At 47.1% G+C, this 13138-nt stretch overlaps 1 protein-coding gene across 1 annotated transcript in view; it reads right to left on the bottom strand.

Moving 5' to 3' along the window:
• KIF1C (kinesin family member 1C) overlaps positions 1 to 1017 on the bottom strand; it is a 52048-nt gene extending 51031 nt beyond the window's left edge. The window contains exon 1 of the mRNA XM_035134295.2: positions 715 to 1017. The gene's annotated coding sequence lies outside the window, so the exon portion shown is untranslated. The remainder of the gene's footprint in view (positions 1 to 714) is intronic.
• Positions 1018 to 13138: the final 12121 nt, after the last annotated feature.

The raw sequence follows: 13138 nt of genomic DNA, 5'->3' as shown, positions 1-13138 counted from the left end.
AAAGGAGATGCCTTCAGAAAGAAAATTAGGAGGAATTTTCTGACAAGTAACAGCTGTTTGACAGTGGCATGTTGGCAGGTTCTCCTTCCTTGGAGGTTTTCAAACAGAGTTTGCATGATCCTTCCTCATGAATCTTTAGCTGCGATTCCTGCATGGCGGTGGGGTTGGGCGAGATTGCCCTTGGGGGTCCCTTCCCACTCTACAAATATATAGCCACAAGTGTCAAAAGCAAGACTTGAAGCCCTTCCTCCGACCTCGCAGGGCTACTTTTCCGCAAAAGCAGCAAGATGAAAAAGGAAAAGGAAAAAAAAGCGCCAGGGGAAGTTTTCGCTGCGCACCCAAGCTCCCGCCTCCCATCCTCCAGCGCTTTAAAGCTTCTCCGGATGAAAGCAGTCTCGGCTCCCCTACCCAGTCCAGACTCCAGCCGCCCTCCTGCTCCCGCTCCCCGTGCAGGAGATCCTCCTGCGTTGCAGGAATCCCTCCGTTTGTCTTTAGGGCGCCGCCGCCGCCCTCTCCGCCGACGGGCACGGGCTCTCCGCCTGGCGCGCAAGAGGGGCGCCCTGGAGGGGATCCCGGCGCCCTGAGCTCAAGCTCGCCCTCCCCCGGCATTCCGATACAAGGCGCTGCCCGCCTGCCCGCCCGCCTCTCTCCTTCACTCTCTCTTTCTACCCGGGGATGCGCCCCCCCCCACGCATCTCCCCCAGAAGCGCTCACCTTCCTGCGCAGGGGCCCCTGCCAACTTCGCCCCGATCCCCGGCGCTGGAACGCCAAACTTTAGCCTTTCGCTTTTCTGTTCCTTTCCCCCTCCGCCCTCGAACTTTTTCTCGCTCTTAGGGCTGCGGATGCTGCATCACTGCCGCCGGGGGAAGGGAAGGGTTTGGGGCGATCTTCGGGGGCGGGGGGGCCTTCAATGGGGCGCCCTCCCCGGCCCGCAATGGTGGCGAGGTGGAGCAGCAGCAGCCGCCGCCACAGTTGCCGGCGCCCGCCGGGCAGGGCAAAGGGGAAGGGGGGAGGAGCACGCGGGAGAGGACCGGCCCGGGGAGGGGAGGGGGCGGGGGGAGGAGAGAGAGACGGGCTCGGGAATGTCGCGAGACGGGAAAAGTTTCCTGGCCCCTCCCTGGGAGGTGGGCAGTTCTTAAAAGGGCAACGCGCCCTGCGCGTTTGGAGAGCCGGGGAAGAGGATGGAGGATGAAGAGCCCAACCTCCGAGGCGATCCAGGCGGCGGGCGCAGTGCGATGCGCGCAAGCGGGGCAGGCTCTCGCCCGGCGTCCCAAGGGGAGAGGGTCTGCATGCACCCCCTCGGAGAAGTACGAGGAGGTTCTAGGTGCCACATAAGCTGAGCAAACCTCAATGGCAGCAGGGAAAACAGATTCCCACACGGCGCCACAAACAATAACTTTTTTTTTTTACCATTGCTGTTGCTCACCCTTCCTGCAGAACCCCTAGGGTGGTGGCTAGATAATATGTATAAAACCTCTAAGAGATCAGAACATGAACGATCTTAAAACATCATAATGCGGGCTGGGGAAACCTAGACAGATGGGCGGCGTATAAATAATAAAATTATGATTGTTACTGAGCAAGAAAATCGGCACCTAGAACGTCATAGTATTGTGCTTGACCGTTCCGAAGAATTGGCCCACTTGCTGATTTACGTACAACAGGCAAACAAACACCGCTGTTGTTATTTAGATTTCTTTCCCGCCCTTCACCCAACATTGTAAGAAGGCATCCCATACAAAAACAAAATTTCAGTAAAAATAGGCAGGGTGGTGTTCTGTAGGTGTTATGATGCAAGGCATGTGAGCTAGAGGCAGATAAACCCTGTTGGTGAGTTCCTTGGCTCAAGGGAGAAAGTGGGTGTTGTACCCGCACAGCTCCTGAGCATGTCTAATCCTTGCTGCATTTGGCTGTTGCATCTTCTTGGCTGTTTCCACCACCCCCTCTTCTGGGCTGAGCATCTATTGCATGTGGTCACCTAAGGTTGCTCTTCTGCGCCCTCATCCCCTCTCCATCTCTCTGTCTAAATCAACTCACTTCTTATTTCAAATGCATAATTTATACCTAAAAATACTAGCTGTTTTTTATTAAATAAAGGCAAAACACACTTAGGCCTCTTCCTTAGAACTCTGATTCTCCTCTTGTTCCTTTGCAAGATTTTTTTAAAAAAATTCACCAACAAAAGCTATTCTCCCTCCCTCTCTCTCTCTATATTGATATATATACTGTATCACCAATGGCACATCTTTGTGCGCCTGCAAAGATGGGATGTGGGTAGAAGGATAAGGACATTCATAAGGAAAAGCTCCCACACGTTTTAACCTCCCACGCCTATTGTAATTTTTTATGGCAGTGTGAACTAGATAAATATGCAAGGCGAGGGGGGCTTTTTAACAAAAAGGTTCATTTCCCCCCTTTGACTGCTGCACAGCTTTTATTCCAGACAACACTGCCAAAGAGACCTGCCAAAACCAGAGGAGTGGAGGGCGGGGTGGAATCCTGCCCTTACTCAGCCCACTACTGGAAAAAGCACAGCGAAGGCAGGAGCAGCACAACAACGCAAGATTAGCTCTGCTGGATCAGGCCAAAGGGGGCCTATCTAGTCATCATGGAATCATCACAGAATCCTAGAGTTGAAAGGGACTCTGAGGGTCATCCAGTCCAACCCCCCCCCCACAATGCAGGAATGTGCAGCTGTCCCCTTACAGAGATTAACTGCAACCTTGGTGTTATCAGGTCCAAGGATCCTTGGGTTAGGTGGACTCCTCTTTCTACATCTTTCCAGTTGGCGAACTGTCTATTTCTGCAAATCAAGCAATTCCTAATCTACAAGAGGACCTCTCCTCTTACTCCTCGGCTTCTAAGCTTACTCAGGAGCCTTGTCAAAAAAGCTTGCGAGTGACCTTTATCTACCGTATATGCTTTTTTGGGAAGGCAGGCCTGTGCTGTTGCGTTAATCTGCCTAGGGCTCCATCTGCTGGAATCCATTTGCACTTCTAAGTGAGGGAGAAAGAAAGGCGGGTGCCAAATGTGAGCACCCTGAGCTTTTCAAAGGAACAGGGTCACTGTCTACTGTGTAAACCTGTTTACTGCAATCTCACATGGGAAATTCAACTACCACTGCTACATCACTGATTTATACCAGGGCCTCACAGGAGGCACCAATGGCCACCAACTTGGATGATTGTAAAATATTATTAGGCAAATAAATGACTAACAGGGCCAGTCCACCTGTTAGGCAAGGTGAAGCGACTGCCTCGGTCAACAGGATTCACAGGAGCAGCAGATCCCAGTGTAAGCCTTCATTCCTGTCTTGTTCCTGATGTAGTTCTTCACTCACCCCTTCTTTCCCAGAAGGGAGGGGGCACCATTTTGTGGTTTGCCTCAGGGGCCAAAATCTCTTGGGCCGGCCCTGGCTATCAATGGCTACTCTGGCCACAATGGCTATGTTCCCTGAATAACAGAACCATAGAGCCAAAAGGGTCCATGAAGGTCATCCAGCCCAACCCCCTGCGATGCAGGAATCTCAGCTAAAGCATCCCGGACAGGTGGCCATCCAAACTCTGCGTAAAAAACGCCAAGGAAGAAGAATCCACCACCTTCCAAGGGAACCCGTTGCACTGCTGAACGGCTTTTACTGTTAGAAAGTTCTCCCTGATGTTGAGCTGCAATCTCCTTTCTTGTCACTTGAAGCCATGGGTTCGAGTCCTGCCCTCCAGAGCAGGAGAAAACAAGCTTACTCCCTCTTCCATGTGACAGCCCTTGCGATAAGTGAAGATGGCTATCCTATCTCCTCCCGGTCTCCTCTTTTCCTGGCTAAACATCCCAAACTCCCTCGACCGTTCCTCATAGGGCTTGGTTCCCAGACCCTTGATCATCTCGGACTCCCTCCTCTGCGCACCTTCCAGCTTGTCAACACCCTTCTTAAATTGTGGCGCCCAGAACTGGACACAGGCTTCTAGGTGGATCTAAGACTCATCCCTCTATGAATTAAAGAAATGATGGCCTCTCATCTGGCTGGCGGCTTCTTGTTCTTTCTGCGCTGCCCTTGGTTACAACGATTCGCACACAAAGTGGAAACCGGCTGCCGGCTGAGGCTTGTGGGGGAAGGTTTGCTGGGGGAAAAACAAACAAACAGTGCAGGAATCAAATCCCAGGTAATGGCTACGGCCCTTGACGGGAGGAAACTGTATGGCAGGAAACACTCCTGTGCATTTCCTCACGGAGGTGGCCACAGCAGGAAACAGATGGACAGGAGTTGGCACCCGCCGTGTCAGCTGGAAAAGGCCATTCATCGTGGGTGCAGGCTTTGCGCTGAGATGCCAAGTCCTAGGATTGTATAATTGTAGAGCTAGAAGGGTCACCTAGGTTCATCTAGTCCAACCCCCTGAAATGCAAACTGTGTGTGGGATCTTGTCCCTACAAACTTGCCACTCTGGGGGGGAGGAAACACTCCACGTTTCCTAAACGTCTTCAGACAAAGCCTGAGAGCGTATCGGAGAGCCAGTGTGGTATAATGGAGAGGGTGTTGGACTAGGACCTGGGAGGCCAGAGTTTGGATCCTCCTCACTCGGCCATGAAGCTCAGTGTGTGACCTTTGGCCCGTCCTCATCTCTCAGCCTCGCCTACCTCGCAGGGTTGTTGTGAGGACCAAACGGGCAGGGGACGTCTCCCTCAAAGAATTCTGGGGGTTGTAGTTCAGCCCTCACGGAGCCACTGTTCCCAGTAACCTCCGACAGACTACAATTCCCAGAATTCTCTGAGGGACAGGGAATGTGGTACGAATGTGCTCAAGCCTCAAATACCGGTACAAAAACAAAAACTCTTCCCCATTTCTAGGCTTCAAAAACCAACCATACACAATCTGAGTAATTACTTCTTCCGTTTGCCTGACCAGCAGCAATCTTGTTGGTCCCTCGTTTAGGGCTTACATATCTGAGGAGAATAACGGCCCCCATTGTTTTCCTCATCCTCTCTGTGGTGGCCTCTGTTTCCCTCTCTTTTTCCTACATATTTGAGAACAAACTGCCCCTTCCCTACTGTTTGGTAAATGTTGCCCCTCAGCCTTTCCCCTTAACAATTTGGCCGCCACACACCCCTTGTTCTTTGTTTCTCCTCCTTCCGCTCCAGCCATTGTTTTCCCCTCTTCCTTTCCACAGCCTCTGTTTTCCTCACTTTCTCCCCACCTTCCTCTACCCCCACAAGTTCCCAAAATGTCCCCCCTCCACTTATAATTACAGCGCATCTGGCACCGCCCTGCCTGCCCAAGCTGTTCCTTCGGTCTGTTATGAGGGAAAATATGGGGAATATTTGGCTGAGGAGGAGCTAGCCAAGGAGAGGGGCAAAAAGAGATTTAGCAGCTGTCCCGCCCCCCAAAGACATGCCCCACTTTCCCCCTTGAACCATGTTTTTCCTGTCATCCCCACATCCTTTAATTTCCTTATATTTCTCACTTAAGTCCCTCATGTTTCCCCCCCAAAAGCTGCCCTGTGGCCGGTTGCCTTGCTTTCTATCCCTTCTCACAGCCAATATCCAGCACCTTTCATTTTTCCCGCCTTTTCCCGCCTCCCTCTTGAGCAGCCTGAGGTAAATCTGTGAGGGAAATTGGGCCAACACAAAATGGAGTAACCTTTGTACATTTGGCATACTTGAGAGATACCCCCCCCCCAAAAAAAATAGGTCTATCTATCTATCTATCTATCTATCTATCTATCTATCTATCTATCTATCTATGGAGTGAATGGCCGTCCTGTCAGACATTATTAGCATGAGGAGACCGTAATGCAGTGTTTTTTTGGATAGGGGAAGGGGGAAGCTGCTTCCATGAAGAAAACATTTGCCTTTAGGGATTTGTTACAGTGAGGGTGAGGTGAGGGGTACAAAAAGGTTATTTGCCTTGGGCGAAGGTAACAGGCAAGAAAATGAAGCCGGGATTTTTTTTAAATCTTTGCTTTAAAAAAATGGCGGTGGTGGTCATGTCTTGAGGCGTCAGGTGGCTGCCATAGATGGTGTTTATTGGGGTTACCTTCAACAGGATGCCCTATAATAACCAACCTTCACCCATAATGTAACTGATCTGTTGCGATAATAAATAATTCTCTAACAGTAATCTTACTGAGGTATCACCAAAGGGGAATGGGGCATATTTTATACATTGGGACCCACAGGTCATCTTCCTATTAATAGTTCAGATTTAACATGCTTTAAATCCTCACAGGAAGGAAGGTAGTAGCCATGGTTGTTGTTGTTGTTTTTAAATCTCATTTATTAATTTTTCACAAAGAAAAAAGAGCTTTACACATTTTAACATAAACCATAAGTTACTTTATCATTTGACCTTCCACGGTTTCCATATTTACCCTTAAATGGTGCATATTTCGCCTGTACTATGAAATACATTCAATTTAACCTATTTATGTGAATAATTCACGCTGTTGCTCAAGTCCTGCTCATGTTTTCATCTTGCTATAACAGTTCTTTAAATAGTCAAGAAAAGGTTTCTGGTCCTCAAGGATTTATTTGGCATTTTGGGCTCTCCTCTTTGCTGTTAACCTTTCCAGTTCCACGTACTCCATCATTTTCAAAAGCCAATCTTCCTTTGTTGAAACTTCTCCTTCTTTCCATCCTTGGGAATACAATATCCATGCCGCTGTCATTGTGTACAGGGTAGTAGCTGTGTTATTTGGGGCGCAAAAACCATTTTATTATGTGAACCGCCCTGAGACCCCCGGGTATAGGGTGGTATATAAATTCAATTAATACTACTACTAATAATAAAAACCCTGCTTCCCACAGTGTATAGCAGAGCTTTCCAAACTGTGTCTTGTAGCACATAAACGATAGGATTATAGCTGAATATAGAAACAAAGGATTGAGAGAGTAATGTTTTAAGATGTGCTAAATAACAATGAATACTGTCTAAATAATACTAAATAATACTGGCGTGCTCTGGTCCATGGGGTCATGAAGAGTCGGACACGACTAAACGACTAAACAACAACAACAACAATACTGCAATAGGGACCCAAGGTGTGTGTGTGTGGGGGTTCGAGGGAGTCCAAAGTGTTATGACCAAGATATAAGTTAGAATTTTTGCTTTTTGTATTTTTGTATTTTGTGTTTTTTCTGTTTTGTTTTTTCTTTTTGTGTTTTGTATTCTTTGTATGCTTTTTGTTTATGAAAATCTCCAATAAATACATTATTAAAAAAAATAAACAATAGGATCTGCTCCCAAGAAATGTAGCGATGGCCACCCATTCTGACAAATTCACAGCTAATAAATAAGGCTACTAGTGGCCTCAATTGTCACAGGCCACTTTTCTTTTTCTATTATTCTTATTCTTATTATTACAAAATAAAAATAATAAACAAATACAAATGTGCACACACACACACACAAGACCATTCCATTGTAACTATCCAACCTCCCAAAATTTCAACACCTCTTGCGAAGGTTTGACCCCCTCCTTTCCATTTTAACAGCACAAATTCTACAAATAATTTCCATATCTCCTCAAAATAATTTCACCTGCATATTCCCCGTCTTACCTTAATAGCGCATGGTAATTTATCAGTAATAGCTAAATCCCACACCTCTTTATACCATTCTTCCATTTGATATTCCCCTTGCCCCTTCCACTTCCTAGCTGTAATAACTTCTGCAGCTGTCAATAAATTTGTGAGCAAGTCCTTCCTAGCCTGCAAACTTTCCACCCCGTTGTAAATTGATAACAATGCTACCTCTGGACTTTTGGTCAGCTTTAACCCAGTGGTTTCTGTTATCTCCTTAAACATGCTTTGCCAAAAGAAATTGTACATATTTGCACCCTCACCGGCTGTGAACATAAGTCCCAGACAAGCCACATTTACTGGGAATCAGAAGTGGTTCTTGTGCCCAGGCTTCCATTTTGGGGTATCTGCTTGGCCGTTGTGAGAAAAGGATGCTGGACCAAGTGAATTTTTTGGCCTCATCCTTCAGCCAAGCTCTTATTGTGTTGTACACCAAGGAATAAGCTTTGTATACGTTGAAAATTATAGAGGAATGAAGTGCTGGTTTTGATGAGTTCAATGTATGACCCACAGATGGTTGCTATTTCTTCCAGGATAACTGACAAGAGGACAGAAAGTGTCGTTGCGAGTCAGACGTAGAAGAGCGGATCCTCAAGGCCTTAAACCAGCCGGTCGCGCTATGGAAGGAGAGAGCAGCACTTCTTTCATGCCCTTTGTTAAGTAGGTTTCTTCCATTTGCCACAGAGATACGTACATTTTTAAAAAGGAAAGGAAAGGGAGAAGGCACATGCGATGTGCCGTGTGCGATGCGTCTTCTGCGCTTTGACAAATTGACATTCAAGTGGTGCACATTGTTAAACTATGGAACTCACTGCCTCAGGAGGCAGCGACGGGCACCAACTTGGATGGTTTTAAAAAAGGATTGGACAAATCCATAGAGGAGGAGAGGAAAGCCGATGGCTACTAGCCAGGATGGCTATGCTCTGCCTCCATAACTGTATACCAATTGCTGGAAGCCGCAGGAGGGGAGATTTGCTCTTGTGCTCAGATCTTGCTTGCAGTTTCCCCACAAAGTGCATCCTGCTAGCCACTGTGAGAACGGGATGCTGGAGTAGATGGGCCATTGGCCTGATCCAGCTAAAGACAGGTTCACAGATTGGTTTGGGTACTTTCCCACTTCCCTTGCTCTCCCTAAGATGAAAATCCCCAAATGCTATTGTCAGCATTGGTCTCCAAAGACAGAGCACCCTTCCCAAACCATGGTTTATTAGTTCAGGTGTAACACCAAGCCACAGTTTGTCCCAGTTGTAGTTTGCAAACCAACTTCAAAGCGTGGGTTTTTAGCAGGTGTCTGAAACTGTTTTGTAAAAGTGCCTGCCCAATATCCATCATGAATCTGAACTCATTTCAAGAAGGATACTGACAAGCTGGAACGTGTCCAGAGGAGGGCAACCAAAATGGTCAAAGGCCTGGAAACGATGCCTTATGAGGAACGGCTTAGGGAGCCGGGTATGTTTAGCCTGGAGAAGAGAAGGTTAAGGGGTGATATAATAGCCATGTTCAAATACTGTATATCAAAGGATGTCATATAGAGGAGGGAGAAAGGTTGTTTACTGCTGCTCCAGAGAAGCGGACATGGAGCAATGGAGTCAAACTACAAGAAAGAAGATTCCACCTAAACATTAGGAAGAACTTCCTGACAGTAAGAGCTGTTCGGCAGTGGAATTTGCTGCCAAGGAGTGTGGTGGAGTCTCCTCCTTTGGAGGTCTTTAAGCAGAGGCTTGACAGCCATCTGTCAGGAATGCTTTGACGGTGTTTCCTGCTTTGCAGGATGTTGGACTGGATGGCCCTTGTGGTCTCTTCCAACTCTATGCTTCTATGATTCTTTATTTTATTTCACAAACTTTATTTCAGTCATTTCATAAAATAGAATTTATTTATTTTATTTATTTCATAAGATACACTGGTTGATTGTAAAAAATAATAATCTCAAAGCAGTTTACAAAAGATAAAACAATAAAAGCAATAAAAAAACCTCAACCCTGCTTTAACACATACAAAAATTATAATATTAAAGCAGATTAAAATTAGGTCAACTTTCTAAGCATCTGGTAGGCAGGCTTATCTCAACAGGAATGCTGTACAGAGAAGGCACCTGCTTGATCTCAATAGGTAGGGAGTTCCAAAGTGCAGGTGCCGCCACACTTAACAGTCAAGTTCTTACAAATGCTGAACGGTCATCGTGCGGCAACTGTAGTAGCGCCAATTCTGCTGATTGGGCACTCATGGGGTCAGACAATCTCACAGGTAAGCTTGTCCCAAGTTGTTAAGGGCTTTCTATACTAACAGCAATGCCTTGAACTTGGCCCTGGCGCAAATTGGCTGCAAGTGCAGATCTCTGAGCAAAAGTGTTAGATGCCAACAAGGCCTCCCTCCCGTCAGCAAACATGCTGCAGCATCCTGCACCAACTGCAGCTTCTGGATCAAGTGTGAAGGAAGCCTCGCACAGAGTGCATTGCTGCAGTCCAGTCTTGAAGCAATCAACATATGATCTGCTGCGTCAAGGCTTCCCCAGCCCAGGAACGCCCATCGCTGTTGAACCAGCTGCAGTTGGTAAAAGGCACTTGCAGCCCTGGCCTGAGGCTACTACCTGAGCCTCTGGGGCAGAGTGGATCCAGAAGGATCCCAAGCTGCGAAGCTGCTCCTTCAGGGCAACCCCATCAAGGGAAGCCTGGGCTGAATCACGGCTGTGAATGACTGGGCAAGGCAAGAGTTAGATAATGAAGGAAGGACTGCAAGAGGGAGAAGTTAGCCTTTTAAAACTTTATCCAGTGAGGTCATCGCACCAGATCTGCAGGAAGTCTTGCTGCTGCTGCTTTATTTAGCAGGGTGTGGAAGTGATAAAACAGCAATTGGGGAAAGTGTAAATAAGAAGCCGTAGGCAAAAGTTACCAGCAGGTGGCAGAGAGAAACTGAATTGGGAGATGTGGAGGTATTTACAGAAATCAGAATAATCCTCAATAACCCCTATTTTTCTCCTGGAGGCTAAGAATAGCCTCTCCTGTTGTATAAAGGTTGCTGTTGTGTTTTTGAGATGCTGGAAAAATCTGTGAAATGTCTTGCTCTCTGAGATGGCTTCCTTGCTGAGGATTTTCAATTCAGCGTTAGTTCTGCACAGCCTTGAGATCTGCAGTCTGTGTTACATACATCAGATGGTGTAGAAATGTAGAATAATTTGGGTAAAAAGTGAGGGGAGAGGGATGTTAAACAGTGTCTAGAAGAACAGCCTAACAATCCTGAGAAGAGGAAGCTGGGTGCAAGACACAAGGGCTGCAACAGAGGGACAAAGAAAGGAAGAAATGAAAGGGAGGCATAGAATACCAAGCTTCTTTTAAAAAGAAAATAATAATCCACTGCTTGTGAAGCGGACTTTTTCAGTGACGTATTTACTCAGTGGAGGCTGGTCTCCTAGGGCAAATGGGGCACCCCCCCCCACCAGCCACCATGGTGTACCTCAGAACCAGGAGTCCCAGCTTGGCACCACAACCATGGGTGCCTGGGGCCATGGGTGCCATGCAGCATGCATGGCCCTGAAATTTGTGGGTTCCCACCCCTTCATGGGGAGATTTGGGGGTGCTCAGGTACCCAGGGCCCCAGAGAGTTGGCACCTATGCTCAGAACATATCAAATGGGGCACTGCTGCCTCAGTGATGGTCCAGGGCAGTGGTTTGCTTTTCTTCTTCTTCTCTGGGCCACACTTTCAGAATAAACATCTGCTTGTGCCACACCAATTTTTTTATTGATAAGAAATACAGTGGGAAACAAAAAGAAACAACTCCTAGCAGTGCTTGATTTATAGCTTAAAAGGTAAAGGGGCCCCTGACCATCAGGTCCAGTCGTGTTCGACTCTGGGGTTGCGGCGCTCATCTCGCTCTATAGGCCGAGGGAGCCGGCGTTTGTCCGCAGACAGCTTCCAGGTCATGTGGCCAGCATGGCAAAGCTGCTTCTGGCGAACCAGAGCAGCGCACGGAAACGCCGTTTACCTTTCCGCCGGAGCGGTCCCTATTTAGCTACTTGCACTTTGATGTGCTTTCGAAGTGCTAGGTGGGCAGGAGCTGGGACCGAGCAATGGGAGCTCACCCCGTTGCAGGGATTCGAACCGCCAACCTTCTGATCGGCAAGCCCTAGACTCTGTGGTTTAACCCACAGCGCCACCTGGGTCCCTGATTTATAGCTTAGAACACAATCATTACTGTTTTCAATTCCATTGTCTTACTACCTTCCTTGGTGGGTTGTGCAAACTGCTCTTCTGAATAATGCTTTTTATACGGTCTGGGATGGGTGTGTGAGTGAGTTTATGGAACCAGGGAGGCGTTGACCCAAAAAGGTTTAGGAACCACTGGTCTAGGAGGAGGCTTCTCCTATATCTCTCTGAAGCCGTTTGATCATGGACTATTTCACTGTTTGTGGGCAAATGGTTTCAGTTTCTTTCTTTCTTTTAATCAACATCCAGTGCTGTAATAAAAAGAGGTTGGGTAAGTAGCAATTAAACAAGCAGCTTCTATATAAACCCACATAAATTAAATATTAATTTGTGAACTTCAAAGAGTGCTGGGGGCAAGTAGGAAATTGGCAAGGCATGGAGGAACAATGAGACACGGCCCATCCTCTGAGGAATAAATATGTTCCAAAGTCTTCCTCTTATATATTTCTAAGATCTGCTGGGCTGGAACACTCCTTGCATTTAGTTGTTAACTCTTAACAACCCACTAGGCTAGTAGATACAAAGGTTGTGAGGATGCTTGGAAAATATATATGATCTGCAAATACTTGGTTATCTCATCATCCTGCATTAGCTGTACCTGAAAGGTGAGCTGATATTTTCCAAAAGGGACTTTGCGTTTTCTGCCCCTGCGGTGCCAACACAGCCTTCTTCAAGTTCCTTTTACAGTAATGATATGCCCCCTAGCTATGCACCTCTCGTGGGACGTGGGTGGCACTGTGGGTTAAACCACTGAGCCTAGGACTTGTCAATGGTCAGCAGTTCGAATCCCCATGAGTTGCTCGGTCCCAGCTCCTGCCAACCTAGCAGTTTGAAAGCACGTCAAAGTGCAGGTAGATAAATAGGTACCGCTACAGTGGGAAGGTAAACGGCGTTTCCGTGTACTGCAATAACGCGAGAAGAGCACTGCAACCCCAGAGTTTGTCACGACTGGACGTATAGGTCAGGGGTCCCTTTACCTTCATGCACCTCTGCAGAAAAGGATGCAGATTTGGAGGGGTTCCCATCAAAGTCATAATATTCATGACTCGGTGAAATCTAAACAAACAGGTAAGTTGTTGGAATCCATGCTTTGAATTGCCAACAAAATGTTTGTGCTGGTCTCTGCTTACGTGTGATATAATCTGCTCTTTCTCTTTTTCAAAACAAAATTAAAAAATTCATTCCAGTAGCACCTTAGGGACCAGCTAAGTTTGTTATTGGTATGAGCAGAAGTGTGCATGCACACAAAAGCTCATACCAATAACAAACTTAGTTGGTCTCTAAGGTGCTACTGGAATGAATTTTTTTATTTTGTTTCGACTACGGCAGACCAACACGGCTACCTACTTGTAACTCTTCTTTTCA

Source organism: Zootoca vivipara, chromosome 13, assembly GCF_963506605.1.
Source record: "Zootoca vivipara chromosome 13, rZooViv1.1, whole genome shotgun sequence".
NCBI classification, from domain to species: Eukaryota; Metazoa; Chordata; class Lepidosauria; order Squamata; family Lacertidae; genus Zootoca; species Zootoca vivipara.
The sequence above is the reverse complement of the archived record's forward strand: the minus strand, read 5'-3'. Positions and strand labels throughout refer to the sequence as shown.